The sequence below is a fragment of the Rattus norvegicus genome, chromosome X (genome assembly GCF_021556685.1).
Source record: "Rattus norvegicus strain SHRSP/BbbUtx chromosome X, alternate assembly SHRSP_T2T, whole genome shotgun sequence".
NCBI lineage: Eukaryota > Metazoa > Chordata > Mammalia > Rodentia > Muridae > Rattus > Rattus norvegicus.
The window spans coordinates 160,232,334-160,256,272 of NC_141554.1; the positions used below are offsets into that span (position 1 = coordinate 160,232,334).

The 23,939-nt window shown below is 45.6% G+C and overlaps 1 long non-coding RNA gene and 1 pseudogene across 1 annotated transcript; one reads left to right on the top strand and one right to left on the bottom strand.

Annotated features, from left to right (window-relative positions):
- The first annotated feature begins 2,316 nt into the window (after nucleotides 1-2,316).
- Rpl28l2 (ribosomal protein L28 like 2) lies at nucleotides 2,317-2,813 on the top strand (annotated as a pseudogene).
- Nucleotides 2,814-15,961: 13,148 nt separating this feature from the next.
- Nucleotides 15,962-23,130, bottom strand: LOC147998407 (uncharacterized). The gene is made up of 3 exons (XR_015647125.1): nucleotides 22,762-23,130; nucleotides 20,276-20,403; nucleotides 15,962-16,267 (listed from the first exon to the last, which is right to left on the bottom strand). It is a non-coding gene; the product is annotated as an uncharacterized LOC147998407 (long non-coding RNA).
- Between the last annotated feature and the right edge of the window lie 809 nt (nucleotides 23,131-23,939).

Consider the following 23,939-nt stretch of genomic DNA (forward strand, 5'->3'; position numbering starts at 1 on the left):
GGCGTCAAATTATCCTTGACAATATAGCAAGTTCTAGGCCAACCTGGAATGCATTATTGGTTTTTTTTTCAAAGAAAATTAACTTTCCAGTTGTTGAATAGGCAAAGAAAGCAACTTAAGATATTCCTTAAGCCAGGTGGTGATCATGGCACTTGCCTGTAATCCCAGCACTTGGGAGGCAGAGGCAGGTGGATGTCTGTGACTTTGAGGCCAGCCTGGTCTACAGAGTGAGTTCCAGGACAGCCAGAGCTATAGAGAAGAACCCTGTCATGGAAAAACTACAACAGATATTCCTTTATCAATTTTCACATACGGACTGAGTTCTGATTATAACTGTATGCTAGAAAAGTGCCCACCAACAATAGAGGAATAAAAGAGTTCTAAGCACAAGACATAAAAAAATGAGCACAGTCCTTGAACCTTCATTATCCATGCAGAAGTCAGTTCTGTACAGAAACTCAATGTTGCACACTTAGCAGGCTCATGCAGGCAGATCTCTGACAGAGATACATAGTGAGAACCCATCTTAACATACAACTTTACTCCTGAGAGTTGAGCAATGTGTGAGAGTGGACTACACTGCCAGTATGAGGAAATCCTTTTCTTAGAATCTGAGTATTTAAACATGCTAATGTTGCCTTGTGTTCTTTTACTATAAGTCCTATAACGAGGGGGTTTACAGTAATCAGAATGCACCATATACATGCATAAAATGTTCAAAGAACTAATTGAATAGAAGTGTTTTAAAGGTTTTATCTTTTTTTGTTGTTGGGGGTATTTTACTACATTTTCATTTCTGTCTCTAGTTATCTGCTTTTTATATAATATGTTATTGATTATTTGGGAATTTTACATCATACAGCATGATCACACATCCCAGTCCTCTCAGGTCTGACCCCACCCTTGTGACTTCTCCCACCCCACCTCAAAAAGGAGTAAAAAATAAGTCCTACTTTGCCTATATACTCACTACAGCCTGGTCAAACTCCCAATAGCCAGTTTCTTAAAGAAAACCTAGCCCTTCCCCACCCCCACCAGAGAAGCCATCAGTTGGGGTAGAGCTTATACTTCAACATTTTTATCACAATTTTTTTAAGAGTTCTCTTCAATGGAGTTCTCTGTCTAGGCTGTTACTTTTGTAAGATGTGGGAGGTGGAGGTAGGTGTTGTCACAAAAGCCTATGTCTTTCTTTCTCAACTGTGAGTCTGCAGTCATTGATGCCACTGCAGAATAGCTTCCTTGCCCTTTACAGTCAGTGGTAGCATGGATCATGGACTTCTACATCATTTCTGCCGATAGTGTGGACCACAGACATCCATGTGATCACTGGTATCAGCACATGCCACAGACCTCAACATAGTCTTCAGTGGCAGTACACCATAACATCAACACAGCCTTCTGCTGTAGCATAGGCCATGGACACCATGCTCTCCTGGGCAGCACAGGCCAAGGACATCAACATGGCCTCTGGGGCAGTACAGATCAAAGACATCAACATGCTTCCTGAACATCAACATGGCTTCTTGTGGCAGTACAGACCACATATATCTTCATGACCTGCGGTGATAACACAGGCCATGAATAGCAACAGTATCCTGAGCTGCAGTAGGACCACAGACCCAGATATGGCCCTTACTGGTACCATGACCATGGACATCAGCATGATATCAAGTGGCAACTCAGGCTGCCTATAAAAACATGGCAGTAGTGTAGCCCACAGACATCAACATGGATTCAGGTGGCAACACAGACTGTGGACATCCACATAGCCCTTGATGGTAACATGAGCCATGAACATCAACATGACCCTCAGTCACAAGCAGGACCATGGACCCAGACATTGACCTCTGCAGTAGCATAGATAAAAGTTTTAAGGTAGATAGTATACAACAAATGTTAAATATATGGACAGTCTTCTTTAAATGGACATGGATTTATTTTGGTCTCAATACAAAATATTAGTATTAATTGCATCATGTACAATCATTGCAAATTTTTTTTTGTAATAGTCATCATTTGGGATTTCCCCCTTGTTCTTGATTCACCTTGGCTGAACAAAATGTCAAGCAAGCAAAGGCAACCTTCACCATTTATGTTTTCTTAATACGGAGCTTTACCTTGATTCATTATTCCTCCTCTATCTTTTTTGTTACAATATCATTAACATTGCAATAGTTGAAATGTCTTCTCTTGAACCACTGTGGTTAGCATAAACTGAATTTATAAAATTATTTTGGATAACATTTTTAAAAGAAAAGAGGCTATGGAGATGACTTGGTAGGGAATTGTTTGCTATAAAAGTATGAGTGCCTCTTTCCGTCTCTGGCCGCTGCACGGAGAGGAGTCGCCCCCATGTCCGCGCATCTGCAATGGATGGTCGTTCGGAACTGCTCCAGTTTCTTGATCAAGAGGAATAAGCAGACGTACAGCACGGAGCCCAAAAATCTGAAGGCCCGAAACTCCTTCGGCTACAACGGGCTAATTCACCGCAAGACCGTCGGAGTGGAGCCTACGGCTGATGGCAAAGGGGTCGTGGTGGTCATGAAACGCAGATCCGGTCAGCGAAAACCTGCCATTTCCTACGTGAGGACCACCATCAACAAGAATGCTCGGGCTACCCTCAGCAGCATCAGGCAGATGATCCGAAAGAACAAGTACCACCCTGACCTGCGTATGGTGACCATCCGCAGGGCCAGTGCCATCCTTCGAAGCCAGAAGCCTGTGGTGGTGAAGAGGAAACGGACCCGCCCCACCAAGAGCTCCTGAGCCCCACACCCCAGAAGCAATAAAGAGTCCACTGATTTGTTCGACCACCTCCAAAAAAAAAAAAAAGTATGAGTGCCTGAGTTCACATCTCCAGGACCCATGTCAAAAAAATCTTGGAGCTCCAGTTCAGTGAGAAACCCTGTCTCCATGAGTAAGGTAAAGGGTGGTAGAGGAAGGCATCCGACATTGTCCTCTGGTCTCCACAAACACACACATGTACTCATTCACATATACACACTTGTGCATATAAAAACACACATACACAGCATATACTATATCAATCAATCTGTATAATAAAGGTGAAAGAATGTGTCATTATGTCTTGTCTGAATGAACCAGCTGCAATAAGTTTCTCTGAGACAATTAGCAGAAGTGTGTATTGGATAACATTAAAGAATTATTTTGAATATTGCCCACCAGTATTTGTTTGTTTGTTTGTTTGTTTTTCAAGACAGGGTTTCTCTATGTAGTCCTGACTGTCATGGAACTCACTATGTAAACCAGACTGGCATCAAAGTCACAGATATCTGCCTGCCTCTGCCTTCAGAGTGTTGGGATTAAAGGCATGTGCAGGCTGTCTGATCACTTCTTAACAATTAGATATACCAACTTTCAACACATGAGCCTCCAAAGAGCCACTTTAGCTTCCATCCATAACACTGACGTTGTAATGATGTTAGTTTCACAGTTGTGACAAATACACTATGGTAGTGTCAGAGGTTAACAATGAGGGAGGCTGGGTTGGGGATTTAGCTCAGTGGTAGAGCACTTGCCTAGGAAGCGCAAGGCCCTGGGTTAGGTCCCCAGCTCCGAAAAAAAGAACCAAAAAAAAAAAAAAAAAAAAAAACAATGAGGGAGGCAAGGTGCAGGTCTATGGGAGCTCATTGTGCTATCTTTGTGGTTTCTCTATCAAACTAAAATTGTTTCACATCAAGCATTCATTGTTTTAAAATACCTCTGGGAAAGAAGAGAGAATAAATAGAAAGGACAGCTAAATCAGGACAATTAAAAATGATGCTTGGCCGTAGTGGCATATGCCTTGAATCCCAGAACTTGGGAAGCAGAGGCAGGAAGAACTCTTGAGTTTGAGGCCCGCCTGGTCTACAGAACAAGTCCCAAGACTGCCAGGGCTGTCTTGAAAGACAAAAACAAAACAAAAGAGCGACATACCAAACAAACAAACAAAAACCCCAACAACAACAAGGACATAAGACATTTTACCAAATAGCTCTGTAAGTAATAAATATGTGCATAAAATGACAGTATCATTAACCATTAGGGAAAGGTAAATCAAAACCGTAATGAAGAATCATGTCACACCTCTCAGAATGGCTAACACAAAAACAGTGACAGTAGCAGATATGGGAAGAGATGGGTGACACTTAGTCTTCCATCTATTTCTAGTAAGCATGCAAAATGGGGCAGCCACTCTGAGAAAGACGAACAAGAAATTTCTTATAAAAACAGACATGACATTGCTAGGTGGGATTTGGCACAGTGTCAGATAGCTCAGCTAGTATACATAAAACCCTGGGTTGTATCCCCAGCACTACATGCCTAAAAAAACAGTCAGCTATGAAGAAATAGTCCAAAGCCTTTGGGGTGATGAATAGTTAAACACCTTATTGCTGTGTTAGCTTAATGAATCTATGCAAATAATGAAATTGCATAGAGCACACTCAAGAGAGTTCCTGAATGACAGAAGAGTCTTGGAGTGGTTCCCAAATAGCCTAATACTGTGTTACCAGATGCTCATGCTGGTCAACTTCAGGGAGGAGTCCCCAGTGCTCTCAATGTTCCTCCAATGAATTAAGACCTGAAATCCCAGAACTTAGGAGACAGGCAGAAAGGTCACTGCACATTCCAGGCCAGCATAGTGAGGTCCAGAGCTACATAGTGAGACTCTGCTTCAAAAATACAAAACAAAATTTAAAAAAACAAAAATTTTTTGAAAAAATATTCCAGAGAGAAGACCACATTTATGAAAAATATGAGCAAATCATTGAAAACCATTGACTCTACCTGATTGATCCATGGGCCTTCATTAACTATTCTTTACTTTTGTTTATGTTTGACCTTTTCCATGATAAACTGTTTTCTTAAGAGTCACTGCTAAACAAATGTCTGTTGAATAAGTGAAGGATTAATGAATAACCGTAGTCCAAACCTGTCCTATAGATAATGGAAGGATGTAGAGGGGAGGTACTACTCAAGGTCACACAGAATACTCAAGGTTCCTGATTGTCACTGCAGATCTTCTAAAATGTAGATCTTAAATTTTACACATGTGGTACTTTTCTTTTTGAAAAAATAAAAATTGTCTATTACCTGAAGGGTTCTAAAATAGGAGAAGAGTAGGCCTCCCCAGGAGAAGAAAGGAGACACCCAGGATGTTAGCTGCACTCTGAATAGGGGCAGATAGGCCACTTGGAGCAGGTCAGAGGCTGTAGTGAGATTTACTCCAGGATGAAATCACTAGAAAGCCTGGTATATTTGAATGTCTTAAGAACATTTACACACCCGGAGGAGAGTATAGGGTTGAATTAGCGATAAGTGCGTGGGAAGCTAAGCAAACAGCAGCCCAAAGGCCAATGATTAACTCCTGGGAAAACAGAATGCTGTTCAGGGAGAGAAAGCGCCTGGTTTACATGACTCACCTGTGAGTGGCATTTACAGGGCTGCATAATTTTCAAGAAAGGGAAAGCAAAAGCTTTTTCATAAAGAAGGACCTTGGGGTGGGGGGTACACTCTACCTCTCAATGGAGCCACTGTGAGCAAAAGCTAGGGTCCAGACTGAGGGGTAACCACGAAGAGACCCTGGTGGAACATATGGCTGGGCCCATTGCTCTGCACACTAGATTTACCTGCTTTTTCCCTCAGAAAAGGCACCAGCACCTCTGCCTCTGCCTCTGGCTGGCTCACTCACATTTTAGAATTGCTTTCCAGTGCCTGGCCATTCAGTCATCCTGAGGAACATCTCAAATCTCAGACACTAACCTGTAGATGTTCCCAGTCACAAACATATCTTATCCACTCTGAGATGGGGACTCTTGCTTAGCCTTTGCTGTCACATGCTAGGTGACATAGAGAAAGGCTATTTGGCTTTTTAGACAGTGTAGGCAATGCTGTAAATTTTGTGCCTATGGTGACCCAGCAAGAAGGGAGAGATCTTCATTGTGGGGCCTAGTCTCTTCATGATTCAACTAGAATCAGCCACAAATCAACAGCCCACAAAGTTGTTCTAAGAGCTTCAGTCCCTATACTGTGTGTGTGAAACACACAGTGGTAGAAGCAGTAGCCCCTAAAAAACCTGTTCATGTCCTGGAGTCTGTGGGTATGGCCAGATGGAGACAAAGGGGCTGGAGCCATGGCTCAGAGGTTAAAAGCACTACCTGCTTTTCTAAAGTACCCATTTCCATTTTAGCACCCACATAGTAGCTCATAACCAGCTAAAACTCTAGTTATAGAGGATCTAACACCCTCTTCTGGCATCCTTGGTATGTAGACATATCTGTAGGCAGAGCATTTATGCAGACTCTTTTAAAGTTGGTAACTGGGCACAGTGGCACACACCTTAATTCCAAGACTCAAGAGACAGAAGCAGGTAGATCTCTGTAGGTTGATGACTAGCCTGGTGTACAAAGGGAGTTCCAGGTCAACCAGGGATACACAGTGAGACCCTGGCTCAAAATAGTAGAAAAGTCTTTGCAAGTGTGATTAAACGCAAGGCATTAAAGTGGTATTCTCCAGGTGGGCTTAAATTCAATGGCAGGTATGCTCATAAGAAACAGAAGGAAGATAGAAGAAAAAGCCCACATGAAGGATACAGAAATTGGGGTGGTTGGGGCCACAAGCCAAAGACTGCCTAGAACCTCCCAGGAGCTGACAGAGAGAGGAAAATTTCCCCCCTAGTACCTGAAAAGGTAGCATAGCCTTATCTATACCTTAACTTCAGACCTGTGACCTTCATCCCAAAGGGGACCATATTGTGACTGCTGTCCAAGGACACCTGTCTAATGGGAAGGACAGAAAGAGTGGGAACAGCTCTGGGGTCATGATTTGTGGGCCATTAACCACAGTCAACTCCACCCAGTGGTCTCTGGCCAAGCAGCACAGGCCCTTACAGAGCTGATCCATCCTCCAGGAGCAACTGAATTAGAGAACAATCCCTCCAAATATCCCTTGGTGGGAGCACCTGGTATTATTTTATTTCACATAGACCTTCTTTAGTCACTATAGCCAAGCCAGGCTACAGAGAAAGTGTCCAAAAATAGAGACAGAGTTTGCCCTTCATTCTCCACCAGTCTACTCACATGCTAAGTCTCCAGATAGACTTCAGAAAGAACTATCTCCACACACTGACCCCACTGCTTCAGTGCTTTCTCAATAGTTTCTCATTGTCTGACTCATTCCACATCCTATGACCTTCACTTATTCCTTTATCTGCTGTGATCCTCCTCAAGGATTGGTGAAGCTTAAGCTCCCTGATCCCTAACTTTGACTAGGAAAGGCAAGAGTGCCAGTAGCCTGCCTCTGTCCTTGGAGTTGTCCTTGGAGTAAAGACAGAAGGATGGCAGCATTTAATGCAAAACCAAGAGAGACCCATACATGAAACCGGAGAAATGAGAAGATGGGAAGGCCATGGTTAAGCCAAGGTGCTGTTGAGTGAAGGGCTCCCATACACCAGAGAGAGTGACATTTAGCCAGATCCTCAAATCAATTCCTTGGGGAGTGAGTAGCCAGGGAGAAGTCTGAACTTCTAGTCTGTGGGATGGCCTCCAGGTGTGCCAGCAGTGCCATCTAGGGCCTGTTGGATGCCAAGTGAATAGGAAGTTGGCAAACCAGGAGCCTTCTGCCCCCATGCTGTCTCAGAGGGGTTTAGCGGCTGCTTGGGCCCAACTGTATGTGGACTATAGATAGTTTGCCTTTTGCAGCAGTGTATAGCTCCTGTACTCAAGTGTTGATACTATGGCATCAAGCCCTTGATTTTGCTAGGGTTTTTATTACAGCACCTGGTATAACACCAAGCATATGAGAGGCCTTTGTGTTTGCTAGCTGAATGAGAGAGTAAACCACTGAAAAAGCCTATACTCACTGTAAAAGCAGAGAGTCGGCCCAACAGTGCAGCATTGTCACTGAGGTCTACTGTACCTCAATCCCTTTGAAGGGTAGCCAAAGGGAGAGGGTGATGGCACATGGGAACAAAGGACTACCCAGTTAATAACAAGCATCCTGATGCTCGAATACCCCTAAGGTCAGATACCATGGATCCCCATGGGGCACAGGACTGTCCTCTAATAATCCTCCCTGTGCATGGAGAATATATGCAAAGATTAAGGTTGCCCCTGAACATCTGGGAAAGGAGAAATGGAAGGGCAGGGGTAAGGTCACAGTCTCCTCCTGGTGGCCTTTGCTGCAGATTGCTACCCAGCATGTCTGCTGTTCCCCAAATCAGTTCTTCACTTCCCAAGGCTGGCCTCAGACAGCTGGAAAATGTTGCAGTGCAGGGAACTGGTGCTGTCCCGGGCTAGCTATAGGAGCCACACGGGCTGGAGCACATAGGAGGGTAATGGGTCCTGTGTCTCATCTTGTTCCACTGGAGTTCTAGGGACACAGGCATTCTCATATATGCACCTACTTGAAAAAGGAGGTCTTGGGAGGATAAATTCCAATGTTAAGGATAGAATCATGGCACATGATATTAAAAAAGGTTCCCACCTCCACCCTACTCTGAGAGCTAAGAGTGCTCATGGCCCAACATTTTCTCCCAACCCAGGCTTCTAGGAACTGAGCTGTATGTTTCCTTATAAAGCTGAGCAGGGTCTTCTGTCTTTAGATGGCCTTGAGATTAGGCAGGGTCCAGGGCAAGGAGACCTCTGCAAGCCGGTGATCCTAGGATAAGGCTGTCCTATGTCCCATGCCTGGAGGAAAAGTTAGGACCCCCCCACCCCACCCCGCCAAAATGCTCCTGGTAGTGTAGAGTGGAGACTGAAGGGGGACAAAGGCAAGCATGGCTTTGGAGCCCCTTTCCTGGAATAGGCTGGGAGGACCCCAGGGACCCTCAGCTGTGGGTTTCAATGAAAAGATGCCTGCTCACTGGGACTGCTGGACAGGTGTACCCAGGTCTGCGCCCCAGAGTAATGTGAGCACCCCCTTACTCCCAGTATCTGTGAATGTGGCCACACACAAGAGACAGATCTTTGAGGATGTTGTCCCCTTAAAGATGGAGAGACACTATCACCCTGATGATCCAGGTGGCCCCAAGTCCAGTGACAGAGGTCCAGAGACACACAGAAGGAAAAGGCAAGGTGGTAGGGGTGTGTGGCCACAGCCAAGGGACAGGTGGAACTGCTAGAAGAGGTGGGAAGGGTCCTCCCTCAGCCCCTCTAAAGGATGTCACTGACTTTAGACTCTAGAGCTCTAGAGCTGTGGGAGTCAGGTCCCTTCCAGGCTCTGCTCATCTGCTGTCCACCCCAAGATACTACTCATCCCTGAGGCGATCAGGGGACCTTAAAGTATTTTAAGGACAGTTTGATCTGGGGGCCAGTGCTCTTTGTGCCCACAACTGTTAGGGTCACTAAACTGGTGTGGAGACCGCCTTGGCAATGCCCCTCCCTTTGGCTTTGGCCATTCCAAGGAGCCTGGGCAACCATTCTGGTTTATTATATTACAAGTGAGTCATGAAGTCCAGCCTCCATTTCAGAGAGCAGAATTAAGAGACAGCTCGTGAAACTTGTGTGAGTTCTCTCCTACTAGGTATATTCCAGATACCAAACTCAGGTCATCAGGCTTGTCAGAAAGCATCTAAACTTGCTGAGTCATCTTGTTGGCCCTAAAATAATACTTTTAGACACATGTGAAGCTTCTGTTTTAGGTGCCATGAGTGATTTAAATAAATAATACTTGAAGCCAATGCATTAGTTATGTTTTTGTTGCTGTGTGTTGGTTTGAATAAAAATGTCTTGTATATTTGAATGCGTAGTCATCAGGGAAGGATTTTCTGAGTAGGTACGGCCTTTTGGGAAGAAATGTGTCACTGGGTGTGGGCCTTGAGGTTTCAAAAGCTCAAGCCAGGCCCAATATCACTCTCTTCCTGCTGCCTGTGGATCTGGATATAGAATTCTCAGCTACCTCTCCAGCACCATGCCTGCCTGCATGCCACCTTTCCCCCACCACGATCAAACTGGACTAAACCTTTAAAAGTATAAGGAAATTTCAATTAAATGTTTTCTTTTATAGGAGTTTCCATGGTCATGGTGTCTCTTGACAGCAATATATCACTAAGACACTGTGATTAAAAACACTATGACCAAAACAACTTATGGACTAAGAGAGTTTATTATAGCTTATGGTTTCAGAAGGCTGAAAGTCCATCATATTGGGAAAACGTAGTGATAGGAGCAGAAAGCTGAGAGCTCACATCCTCAACAGCAAACGTGAAGCAGAAAGAATGAACTGGAAGCAGCATAACACAAAGCATAATTTCAAAGCTCACGTCATATGTTTTTTAGCAACACTCTACCACCTAAATCTCCACGAACAGCACCACCAGTTGGGAACCAACTCAATACTGCAGACTGTGAGAAACATGTTTTCACTCAAATCATCACAGCCAGTTTGTGGGCTCTTTCAATCGTACAGTCCCAAGTGTTCTTGTTAAACTTAAATCATAGCTGAGTATGGTGGCACAGGCTAGTAATCTTAATACTTGGGGGGAAGAGGAAGGGGACAAAGCATCTTAACTTGCTGAGGCATCTTGTTGGAGGAGGCTCTTCCTGCCCACATTACAGGGAGCCACCCTGTCAAGACCCCTTCTTCCCTTTGGCCTTGGACATCCCCTGGGATGTGTTTTTGACACAGATAATATTTACCTCTGTAGACAGAGACAGGACCATCCCATCAACAAACCCAGATCCACACCTTCATGTCTCTGTATCTCTTTCCTCCAGAGATGGTGGCAGACCCAGTCAACAATGGTGCCCCAAGCTCCCTAAATCTGGTCCTGGTTTCCACATTCTAGTATCAGCTATGAGCAAATGTTGACAGGAGTTACCTGCAATAACCATGCAGGGTCCCAGACAGTGTTTGTCCCAGGCATTTGCCTTCAAGTTAAGGTTTAGGGCACAGTCAAGAGGAAATAAGGTCACGTGATAGCTGGAAGAAATGGAATGTGTAAACACAGTATGAAGGTTCTACAAATGGGGGATCTTCAAGGGGTGGGAGAGAGGCCCATGCTACTGGGGCTGCTAGGATGGAAATCCCGCCCCCTGAGTCTGAGACTCTGTTCCCTATGTCTGAGCACTCTACCCAGCCTAGCTTCCAGCTAAGCCCAGATACAGAAGCCCAACCTTGCAGGTACGGAAACGCTCCCAGGTGGCTCGGGTAGGGATCCTCCTATATCATCTTGCTCAAACCTACCTTTTTGGGATCATTGGAGAAGTATAAACCTCCATCACCCAAAGGCACACATCCAGCTCCTGATGCCTTATTCCCCTGCCCTTGCTCATGCCACATGTGATTCCAGGTATAAACTTCCTTGTGTATACACACACACACACACACACACACACACACACACACAGCTCACATACATACACACACCTTACACATGCATGCTAATATACACTTACACACAGGTATATACACCTAGCTCTCCCACACATATATACCAATCCATACCACTGAAACATGTATACCTACATTGGCTCCTGCCTTCCACAATGTGTGAAAATCATTGATTCCAATGTATATGGGAATAGCAGCTGAACTCTGAGCTGTCTACATAACAAGGTCTGCTAAGAGGACAATTCTAGGGAGTGTGTGGCCTACACAGACTGTCCTCCTATTGTTGCTCAAGGAAGTGACTAGTCCTAGTGCCAGCATGGTAAAGAACAAGTGCCTAATCCTGTAGAGGCTTGATGTCCCAGGGAAGGGGGATAGAACTCTTGGAGGGAGAACCAGAAAAGGGGGCAATGTAAATAAATAAAACAATTTAAAGATAAAAAATAAACAAGCACTGGGCACCTGTGGCTTGGCTATGAGTAGTACAGGTCTCTGTCCTTTATCTTACCAGAGTCAGGACTTCTGGGCCCAGCCCTGTCTCAACTACATTCTCATACTTACCACTTGGAGGCCAGCCTGCAAAAAGGAGGGTGGGGATGGAGGGAGAGGCAATGAAAGGGGATGCCACCAAGGACTGTCATGACTATCTGTCACTCAGCCTGGGCCCAGAGCTCTGCATGTGTGTGGGGGCAGAACTTTGAATGTGCCCATGTGCACAAGTGGCAACAGCAGGCAGGCAAGGTAGCATGTATAAGTACACAGTCTGAATGCAGGAGAGGCTGTGACTGCATTGTGGTAGGCAAGAGAACATCTGTGCCTGGAAGTACAAGGTGTGTGTGTGTGTGTGTGTGTGTGTGTGTGTGTGTGTGTGTGTGTGTGTGTCTCTGTCTGTCTGTCTGTCTGTCTACATATTTGTACAAATGAGCAAGCCAGGAAGTAAGCATACTGTGTCCCAGGGACTCCAGGAGCTGAACTGGGATTTGGGAAGTATCTTCAGGCCTTGAACAAAAGGGGCCTTTCTGTTAACTCCTCCCCACACACTTGCACAATCCACAGAAGACCTGTGGCACAGTGCACTCCAGCCATAGACATATGCCGGATGTTTGCTATCTGCGCAGAAACATTCTGATACCTCCATACTCTTACTAAGCATGGTCTTTCTGCCTGATATGACTTTCTTCCCTGAGGCAGTTAGTGAACTGCTTCAACAGGAAACCAGGTGGACCACCTTCTGGGGTCCTTTTTTTTTTTTTTTTTTTTCGCCTAGTAGGGAAATGTTGCAAGCTCTTGTTGAAATTGGTCATCTTCTTCCTGGGTCCCCTTACTACCCAGAAACTACATTCAGAACTGGATTGATAGGAAAGTTGTAGTTGAAGCAAGACAGGGCTTCTCTGTGTAGCCATGGTTGTTATGGACTCATGCTTTAGATCAGGTTGACCTTGAATGCAGAAATCCTCCTGCCTCTAACTCCCGAGTACTGGGATTAGAGGTATATACCACCACAGCCCAGTTTATGTCCAGCTTTTTTTTTTTTCGGAGCTGGGGACTGAACCCAGGGCCTTGTGCTTGCTAGGCAAGCGCTCTACCGCTGAACTAAATCCCCAACCCCGATGTCCAGCTTTTTAAATGGGTACTGAGACAACGTAAACTTTTAAAAAGTGAGACAGGCACTTTACTAATTGATACATCTCCTCAGACACAACCTCTTTTATTTTTTACAACAATAACTAGACAAAAAAATCAGATAAAATATAAAGTAACTCAATGATACCATCAACAGATAAGATCAAAAATATTTATAAAGATAATTATAAAGTACAGTACTCAATAGCAGAATACAAATTGAAAAAGGCCATGTCTTAGGAAAACCTCAATAAACTTTTTAAATTTTTTTTTTTTTTGGTTCTTTTTTTCCGGAGCTGGGGACCGAACCCAGGGCCTTGCGCTTCCTAGGTAAGTGCTCTACCACTGAGCTAAATCCCCAGCCCCAAACTTTTTAAATTTTTAAAAATTTATTTATTTATTCACTTTACATTCCAATATCAGCTGCCCCTCTCCTCCCAGATGTCCCCTCTCGAAGCTTCTCTCCCTACTTTCCCCTCCCTTTCTCCTCAGAGAAGGGGGAGCTCCCAGTTCTCCCATATCTGACACCTCTAGTCACTGCAGGACTAGGCATATCCTCTCCCACTGAGGTCAGACAAGGCGGCCCAGTTAGGGGAACAAGATCCACAGATAGGGATAAGATTCAGGGATCAGCCCCACTCCAGTTGTTAGGAGACCTGCATGAAGGCCAAGCTGCACATCTGCTACACATGTGCGGGGTGCCTAGGTCAACCTCTTTTATGTTCTTTGGTTGGTGGTTCGATCTCTGGGAGCCCCAAAGGGTCCAGGTTATTTGACTCTGTAGATCTTTCAGGTCCCCCAATCTTTTTCCTAACTCTTCTACAAGACTCCCAGCTTCATCCAATGTTTGGCTGTGTATCTCTGCAAGTGTTTCCATCCACTGATGGATGAAGTCTCTCAGGAGACAGTTATGCTAAGCTCCTGTCTGGAAGCATAGCAGAATATCATTAATACTGTCAGGGGTTGACCCTTGGGATGGGTCTCAAGTTGGGCCAGACATTGGTTGGTCATTCCTTCCATCTCTGCCCTCCACCCACAAAAAGAAGGGCCCAAGGAAGGCTGGTTGAATCTTTCTCAGAAGGGAAAATAAAATAGAATGGATGGAGGGAACTGTGTGGGAGAGAGGATGGAGAAGGGAAAGGGGTGACGGGTCAGGTGTAGGAAGAGCAGGAGACAGAACAGAAATCAGCAATGGTCACAAGTGGGTGGTGGATCTCTAAGATGTGCCAGAGACCTGGGACGGGTGGGTTGGGGGAGAGGTCCCAGGGAGTCTATAGGGGTGACTCTAGCTGAGACTCCTAGCAGTGGGGGAATATGGATCCTGATGTGACCACTTCCTGTAGCCAGGCAAGAATCCCAGTGGAGGGATAAGGACAGCAACCCCCCACACACACACACACAAAACCTTTGACCCAAAATGTGTCCTGCCTATGAGATGTGCAGGGCCAAAGATAGAGCAAACTTTATTATTATTGTTGTTGTTGCTGTTGTTGTTTGTTTGTTTGTTTGTTTGTTTGAGACAGGGTTTCTCTGTGTAGTCATGGCTGTCCTAGAACTCGATCTGTAGACCAGACTGGCTTTGCACTCAGAGGTTCTTTTGCCTCTGCTTCCCATGTGCTGCTAGGATTAAAGGCATGTGCCCAACTCGACAAGTTTTTTAAAAACAGAAATCATACAGAATGTATTCTCTAATCACAACACAAACTAGAAATCAATAAAAGAAAAATATGTATATACCATGAATCTAAACATACTTCTAAATAATTCACTGTTCAGGCAATGGATGTGTCTCAATAGTAGAGGAGTTCTTGATAGCATACACAAGACCTGGGGTTTGATCCTAAGCATCATAAATAATCACTCCATGTATCAAGAGTGTCTGGACTAATCTTGTTTGTCAATTTGACTACATGTGGGATTAAGTAAAACTCAAGCATCTGGGAATAGCCATGAGAGATTTTTGTAATTCAATCATTTGAAATGGGAAGACTCATCTTTAATCTGAGCCACATCTTCTACTGGCAGCTTGTGTAAAGGACATGGAAGAAGGAAGCTTACTCTCTTTGATTGCTTGTTCCTCCTCTGGGTGGTAAGTCCTTTCCTTCACTGGCATTAGAACTTACCTCTATGGAATTCTAACACATACTAAAAACAGTGGAGACATCAAGTCTCATGGATTGAAAAACTACTGTGCTCTTGGACCTTCTGTTGGTAGACAACCATTGGACTAGCAGGATCACAGGCTGTAAGCCATTCTAATAAATCATACATATATTCTGTTTTTCCAGAGAACCCTGACTAATACAAAGAGGAAGTCAGAAGAAAAACTTTTGTTTTAGAAGAAAAAATTTAAAACACTGAAATGAATGAAAAGAGAGAGACTACAGAAGTTGGGTGGTTTGAATATTCTGTATCCCAAACTAACACAGGTGGGTAGAGAATGGATCTGGAAGGAATTCAGAGTTGAGTAAATATGATTAAATATACTGTATAAAAATTTCAGAGAATTAATAAAAATACTCTTTTGTAAAATTAGGGGTCCAGCAAGATGTCTTAGGGGGTAAAGGTGTTGCTTCTAAGCCTGATGACCTGATTTCTGGGACCCACAAGATGGCAAGAGAAAGCTGAATTCCAAAAGTTATCCTTTGCCTTGCACACACATTATGGAATAGACACCCCCATGCACATACAGAAGTAATAAGTTTTTTTCATTGAAGTATAAAATCTGAATATATTGGGAGTTGGGAATCTTTAGGTGTTTAGAGCTCTTAAATTTCTCCAGATCCTCTACTAAAGTGTCAAGAGTTGAATTCAGATCTGGGAATACCTCAGGCTGATTAAATAACCCTGGCAAAATCACTCAAAAGTCCTGAATCCTAGTGTTTTCATCTATAAAATTTTAAGATCATCTACTTCATATAGATATTTTAGAGTTAAGTGATAATATATATGAGAAAACATTTTGGGAATGGTTTTCTAGAGTGGTGATAGCAAAATACCACCCACAAGGAGCCTTGAAACAACAGACATTTATTTATTTTTCCCCTAGTCCAAAGGACAGGAGTCCGAGACATGGGTATTGACAGAACCTTCTGCCCCTGAAGACTCCTGGGATGATGTGTTCCTGGCCTTGGCTTGGATTCTGCTGGTTGGTCTGTGACCTTTGGTCTGCTTTGTCTTGTAGATCTTTGCCTTCGTCTTCACATCTTCCTGTGTTTGAGTCCAAATTCCCCTCTTTTGTAACACTGGCGTTAATGGATTAGGAGCCCACCGCCTTCCAGTCTGACTTCATCCTGCTGAGTTTATCTGCAAAGAGCTGAATTCCAAATAAAGTCACATTCCCAGGTATTGGAGGTCAGGACTTCAGTATATGAAAAACAACCCATGGTAAGCTCTCTCTGGTGTTATACTAGAGAATTTGGGTCTCTCGCTGTTATTATTACCACCTACAGTCAGTTGAACCTCCTTGCCCACTTCCCCTTACCTGCTTGTCACTGTTCACTCCCAACTTCCTACTGCTCTGTCCTAGGCTTTGTTTCTGGCATTTTCCTTCCCAAAATGTACCCCAAGTATTCTGTCAGATCCCTTCCCTTTTCTCCACCTAGCCCCAACTTCTCTTTCCCACAGCCTTAGTATTCTCAACCAGGCAACCTCTTTGTCAGTATGCCTCAGTGGGACAGGAAGTGTATTACTGTCCCTAAGAAGACCTGTGCCTGTACAACAGACACGTGTTGTCATGTTGTCATTCTCTGGCTATAGGTCTCGTGTTCTTTAGTAAAACACAGCAAGCCCAGAACACTAGACAGGACCAGCTCCACATTATAGTATTCTGCCCCATACTTCCCAGGTACCACAGCTCTTGGTGCATGTTTGTGGGTCTGTCTGGTAGGATTCTGTGCAAACATCAAGGGGTCCCATCCCTCATAGAGACATATTCTCTCTCTTCCCTGACAATCACTCAGTATGGTTTACTTAGGAACAGAACAGAGATCTGAAGCTCAGGACATGGAACCTGTGGCAAAGGTTTCCCAGGGATCACCAATGTAATAACACAGCAGCTTGTCCTCCTCCACAGTATCTGGGGGTTGGCCAGCTGAAGAAGGAAGGGAAGGCCTGTGGTCAGCAAAGCCTCAACAAGCACACACTTGCCTCTCAAGACATCCCCAGCCACCCTGAGGTCCCAAAAAGATACTGAGCACTAGCTGAAGGAAGTGGAAGGTGAAAACATGGAGAAGGAAACTAGGGCTGGTCTGAGGTGCTGAATATTTTCTGAGAAGGAAAAAGGCAAAAAACAAAGACTGGAGTTCTGCTGCAGAGACTAGCAATGGTAATCACATGTGAGGAACAATGGGAAAGGAGCCTGAGGGAGCCTGGACAGGGAAGGACCTAAAGAAGCTGGAGCCGTTGAGACTGCCACATGGTGCCTTCGGGCTCTGAGGCATACCAGGGAACAGGAGACAAAGATTTGAAGACGACTATCAGGGCCTACCCCTGAGACCAGGAATGCTTACCTGGAGGCAGAATGAGGCCACAAGAGTTAATAAGGCAACAAAGGTGCCTATTGACTGCCTGGGCAGAATTGGTAGCTTCAGGCAAATGACAGCAGCGACTGAAACCAGCTGCCCTGGACTGTGACTGTGCTGGAATTTCTATTTATGGGTAGAGGTCTCCTGAAGGTGGGCTCCACTCTTGGGCCCCTCCATATCCTAGCGGCCTAGTTCAGGCCTAATCATAGAGTACAGTTGTGTGAGGTCTACTCTCTTTTCCAAGAATGGTGGTGGGATACAAAGCAACAGGTTGTAGTCCCAGATCCCAGGCCCTGCCTAAAACCAGCTGTTCACTGCCCTGTCCAGCTATACACAGCCTAAGTATACTGTAGGGTAGTAGTCTCAAGCTTCCAACTCCTTTCATCCCGGGCTCCACCCACCTTATTAGAACCTTTCTAGGAGCCAGACTGGTCAAAGGTACTAGAGGCAGAGATGGCCCTTTCCCAGTGTGGGTGCCGCTGAGGTTTAAAAAAGAAGTGAACCATTTCCTGGAAGACAGGCAGACTACGTGATGGTAGACAGGGTAGATATGAGTGATGAGGTAGAATAAATGTGTTTTCTACATGCTAGTGATGCAAATTTGAGGGTCAGGAAGAGGAATTACCAAGTTAAATAGTGGACTCACAAAACATGAGTCCACCTGGAGCCTCAGAATGTGACCTTATGTAGAATAAAGGGACACTAAGTATCCCAGTGTATTCTGAAAACTGCAAATAAAAAACTGAGGCTGGAATGTGGGCAGGGAGGAAGTGGGAGAGGGGAGGCCAGAGGGGCACAAGAGGCAGGTCACGTAGGACCTGCAAACTGGACTTTGTTCTCAAGGCCACACGGGACCGTTAAGAGGCCCAAAAGGGAGGAGTAGTTTAGTATTTGTCTTAAGACAATCCCTCTGGCTTTGGGATGGGAATGGGGGCTGGAAAGAAGCTATGCTGAAGACAGAACAGTACAGGCCAGGTGGCACAGAACTTGACAGAACCAAGGGGATGTGTGTGTAAATTTTCAGTCTTTAACAGTATGTAGAGGTCGTGCAAAGAAAGATCAGGCTGGAGGAGGAATTACCATGACTCAATTTTGAATAAACATCTGAAGTGCCATGGTGCTTCCAGGTGCCAATTGCCAGCTGGAAATGAGTGCTATGGACAAGATACTCAGTGATGTTGATGTCACAGTTCTTACCAAAGAAGGGAGCTGAGATCATCCCATGAGGACATGTACAGAGACATTAAAAGGCATGGAATTCCTGAAAAAGAGACTGGGGCAACTGGCCAGGAGGAAAGCAAGGCAGAAACCTGGCCAGCTGGGGAAATCAGGGGAGGGTAGGGATCTAAGAGGGAGACATGGCAGCAGAGTATCAATGCAAGTGCAACTGAAGAGGTCCTGCCCACAGAGCAAGAGTGTGGGCTTCTTAGCAGGTAGAAGGATTGGTGGCCCTGGGTATAGTGGCTGGAAAAGAATTCCATCCAGGCCCCAGAACTGCTGGGAACCAGATTGAGGCAGCATTCAGGAGACTTGAGGAGGGAGGAAAGATGGTATGGTATGTGTGCATGGTGATGGGAAGATATCAAGGTGGCAGGGCCTGTGCTGATGGGCTGAAGGGCATGATGAAGGGCAAGCAAATGGCTCCTGTGAGTCTAAACACCAGGTGGCCAGAAGGCAAACTGTTGCAATGCTCTGTGATATCCAGACCTCCCACTCCCATTCCTCCTGCTCATCGCTTATCAGAGTCATCTACCCCAGGGGACAGATGGGGGGAGGGAGGGGAGCACAAGCCCAGACACTAGGAAGAACAAATCTGTCAGTCAAAGGTAGGGAAAAGCCTCCCCGACCCTGCATTCTCACCACAGGGGAGGAGTCCAAGACAGAAAGGTAACTGATCCTGCCTGGCCTGGACTCTGGGGAGATGTGTGCAGGAAAATGTATAGTACCCACAGGAGGACCTTGGAAATCAGAAGTTGAAATGGGGCTACTTAGTAAGCACAGATAGATTGCAGGATAGATCCTAAGATGCTGGTCAGGGAAGCTTTTGAGAGCCAAAGAGAGTAAACAGAATTCAGGTGAAGTCAAGGCTAGTGATCAGTTAGGAGGTGGAAACTAGGTGTGCAAAGAATGGAGGATGAAGTACACATCAGTAAGGGCTGGGGCAGGGAGGCAACCTTCTCTAAGATGGAGAGCATATTCTAAACACAAACCTCCCTGCTCTGAAGGCAGGCTTTGGATGCTACTTTTACTTGTAGCCTTCAAAGCCCTTATCAGACAGCCTAGAAACAGATGGAACTATCACTGGGAGACAGTACATGAGGTACTCCTCTGGGACACGGAAATTTGAGATATGTTCTAAGTGACCCAAAGAAAGCCGCCCAGAGTGCAACAGGGCCCAGTATCTCTGAAACAGAGACCTTAGGATATGGGTCAGCATGTGGACATTGGTCAATGGTATGGGCAGAGAGTTATCCTTGAGAGTGTGAGCATGGAAAACAGGCCCTACTCCATGATACTAGTGGATAAGGGTGATGTTACAAATACGGAAGACATAATTTCCCAACGCTTCTCCTCCTATAAACACGATTCAACAACCACTTACCAACAGAAGAGACAGGTAATGTCAATCTAAACTCTAAAGTCACAACATCCAGAGGCCAAGCAAGGGGTTTCCAGACCCTCACTGGAATCTGATCCTGTGATTAGCTTTGGTGGGTTCTTTGAGGCATTGGCCAGGGCTGGGACATGAAAGAGACATTCAGAATGTGATGGTAAAATTCAGGTATAGTAGCACATACCAATGATCCAAACACTAGGGAGAGGGAGGCAGTAGTGTCAGAAGTCCCAGATGCTCCTCAGCTACATACAGGTTTGAGGCCAGTTTTGCCTGTCTTGAGAAAAGCAGCATTGATGTAAAGATGTTGGCCTGGAAAAAAAGAAGTCAATGAAATGATTCCCAATAATATTCTTTTATACTCAGATGAATGCCTAGCCCAATTGTCCTCAGAGAAGCTTCACCCAACAATTGATGGAAACAGATGCAGAGACCCACAGTCAAACATTAGGCAGAGCTTGGAGAAACCTGAAGAAGAGGGAGAGGAAGAATTGTAGGAGCCAGAGGAGTCAAGGGCACAAGAAACCCCACAGAATCAACTAATGTGGGTGCGTAGGGGCCCACAAAGACTGAACCAACCATGAGGGAGCTTGAATGGGTCTAATCTAGGTACTCTACATATATGTTACAGTTATCCTAACAGTGAAAGCAGGGGCTGTCTGTTGCCTGCCTTTGGGACCCTTTCTGCTGGATTGCCTGATCTAGACTTAAGGAGGTGTCTAGTCTTGCTGCAATTTGATATGTAATGGCTGGTTGATATCCATGAGAGGCCTGTTCTTTTCTGAAGAGAGATAAAGGGAAGGTGGATGTGAGGAAGGGAGAGAAAGTGGGGGGAAGGGCTGGGAGGAGATGAGGGGGGGAAAACTACTCAGAATGTATAAATAAATAAATAAATATAAATAAATTAACAAAAAATTGAAAAGCAACAAAACAAAAATATATCAGCCTCCCACCATCCCCAGTAGACCTGGGAATTTTCTATATTGGACTTCAAGAAGGGTGTGGCTTGCACAGTAGCAGGAGGGTGGGAGAGGAGGGGTTTGGTGGGTGTATGCCAAGTTCCTGAAGAAATATCCATAGAGACAAATAATACAGATTCCTAATCCATGGCCTACAGGTTGTCCAGCACTTAGACACCAAGAAGCAAGCCTTGGTGCTAAACCTTCCACTGGTTTGTTTGTGTCATTCTTCTGACCAGCCAATCCCAAACTGGCAGCTCTGGCCATTAGGAAGTCCTCCCAGGCTTGTACCCTTAGAACTTCTGTCCTTGACCCATCTTTTCCTCCACCAAAGCTTCAGAGACCAGCTACCTTCAAGTCACACATGTTATGAGACACAATCCTCATGGCTCTGGCCAGCTCTCCAACTACATGACTCCAGAGCTGAGCGTTGCAAGTTTAAAGACTGGGTCACCCTCACAGTCACATCCCATATTACTCATAGCAGCTTTCCCTGGAGGCTTTCACTGCTAGAAAACCAAGTCTTGGGTCTCTGCTCCAGATATAACAACCAAGTACACATGGCCAACTGAAAAGATATCAGAGTCACCATGTTCTCCCGTCTTTCTATTAACACAACTTCGGCACCTGCTTAAAGGAAGCAGTGCTGCCCACAACTTAACATCTACAGGTAGGACTGAGTAAGAATGCCCCCACCCCCTCACCCCACCACAGAGGAAGCTTAGTGACATCATAGCTCCTCACTGGGAAGGCCTGGCCTAGAGCAAGGAGCTCTCCACCCTCAGCATTCTCAGGCAGGGGCTAATTAACACTTGCCTCTCTGAGTTTCACTGTCCCTACCTCAGCTTACTGCTCTCTCCACCTTCTCACTGCCCAGGGCCTAACCCCAGGACAAGCAGATCACATGGCATGGCATCTGTGTCCTTGTGGTTCTCTCAGAACACTAATCAGTTACCAATGTGGGAAGTAGGTACTGAGAGGGAATGGTTGGCTTGCTAAATTTAGGTAGATAAATCTTGAGTTGTCAGAAGCATCCTAAGCCTTCTTTGTGGCAAGTAGTCCTCAACAGGAGTGTGAGGAGGGGTAGTGAGGGTGCCAGGCTAGGTTCACATGCAGCCTCAGCCTGGGACTCTGCCTGGTGGGATGGCCCCACTCTCTTTGCTGATCAGCATTTTGCCTATCTAAGTTGCAGCCCCAGTTCTGTGTAACCAGGAGCAGAGAGAGCTGACTTCTTCCCTATTCTGATGACTGAATGGGGCCTTGCCGGATGTGCTGAGACCTCGGGCCACTCCAAAAATCAGTAGGAAAGACCAAACCTAGTCTCCAAGATCAGAGGTCACTTCCCACTATATAGGCTGAGACCCAGCTGATGAAGGCTGTCAATTTGTCATTGGCTTCTTGATTAGTAGTAATGGAACTAACTATCACTTCTTTCTGTGCTCTGGGAACATCTAGGAGCACTGAATGAGAGCACAAGCACCGTGTCACTAAAAGCCATTGCTTTCCCTCATGATCATCATGACTTGAATGAAACCTTCACACAGTCCCCTGAACTGCTCATTACCTAAAGGCCTGTGGAGGAGGACTTCCTCCACCCAAGGAGACTCCTACTGACATTTCTGAAGGCCATGACGCTTCAAAAGGCAATTAAGGCTAGAGTCAGGACAAGGTGATAGGCCTTACCCAATTGTTCCCCCTGGAAGCCACTTACCTTAGCCAGCATTGAATCTTTGCTTAGAAGGTCGTTTTCAGTACCTGAAGCCCAGCCTCTGCCCTAAGATATGCCACAGCTCACAGCGGGGACTTAAGTCTCAGGCTGGGAAGGACAGGAGTGCCTGAGGCTCAGTCATTCTGGGAATCTGGGAATAGGAAGCAAATTGAAGTTCTGGGAAAGAGGGATAGCTGGAGCCAACAGAAAAGGCAGTTGGGATTCTCAATGCTGCATAGGTTCCTCCACAGTCTCCCCATGAGCCCCCCTCCTCTTGACACTGACATCAGAGCCTTGATCTAGGCTGTCCTGGCTGCCTGTTTCACATATTGTCTTGTTTCTTGTGGTGACCAGGCCTGACTGGCAAGGCACGTTCCTGTAGGGGAGGGGAAGGTCATCCAAAGATTTTGCCAGAAAGGTCACTCACAGAGGCCTTTCTCCTGGCCCAGGCAGAAAGCCATGGTTAAAGGTGTCTAAAGCAAGGGAGCTGGCGTCTCTGTCTGCGCAACCTGGTCCTTGATCCCTGGTAGCTCATCTAGTTGCTGGTCTCCTTCGATCCTTGACAGCCCTTAAATAAGCCTAAAGGCCTTCTGCACAAGGGTCACAGCTTCCGTTCACTCTCACCTCCATTTGCCTGCCCAGCCAGTGGATGTGGGTGGCTGGCTCTCCTGATAAAAGGATTATATCATCTGTATTGTAGATACAAACACACTCAATACTTCTCTAAGGACAAGGGGTGGGAGCACAGCAGTTGCCAGAGGGGGTTGAAAACTGAACCTGGCTCCTGAGATCCTGCCCTAGAAATCAACCACTCTATAGACTTACTCTCTAGCCCACCCTCTTCCTCCTGGTCTCTCATCTCTCATGTCCTGCTTGGAATGTGTACATCTGGGACCATAGGACTCTACTATCTGGAGTCTGTTTTAGGCCTTGTCTGCAAGTGCAGCTTGGGGAGCTGCCACCAGGGTCATTTTGTTTAACATGTCTAGGTGTGACCCTAAAGGGAGCCGCTAGGCTCTGGAGCTTCTTCTAAATGGGTCTCTAATGTGCTTCTGAAAGCACTGTACATGATCAAGGAAGGGCTTGGGCTGAGCACAGAGTTAAGGCTATTTATTCATAGATGATGCCGTGGTGGACTGGGGCCCCTGTGATAGCAGATGGCTTCAGCCACAGGCAGTCTT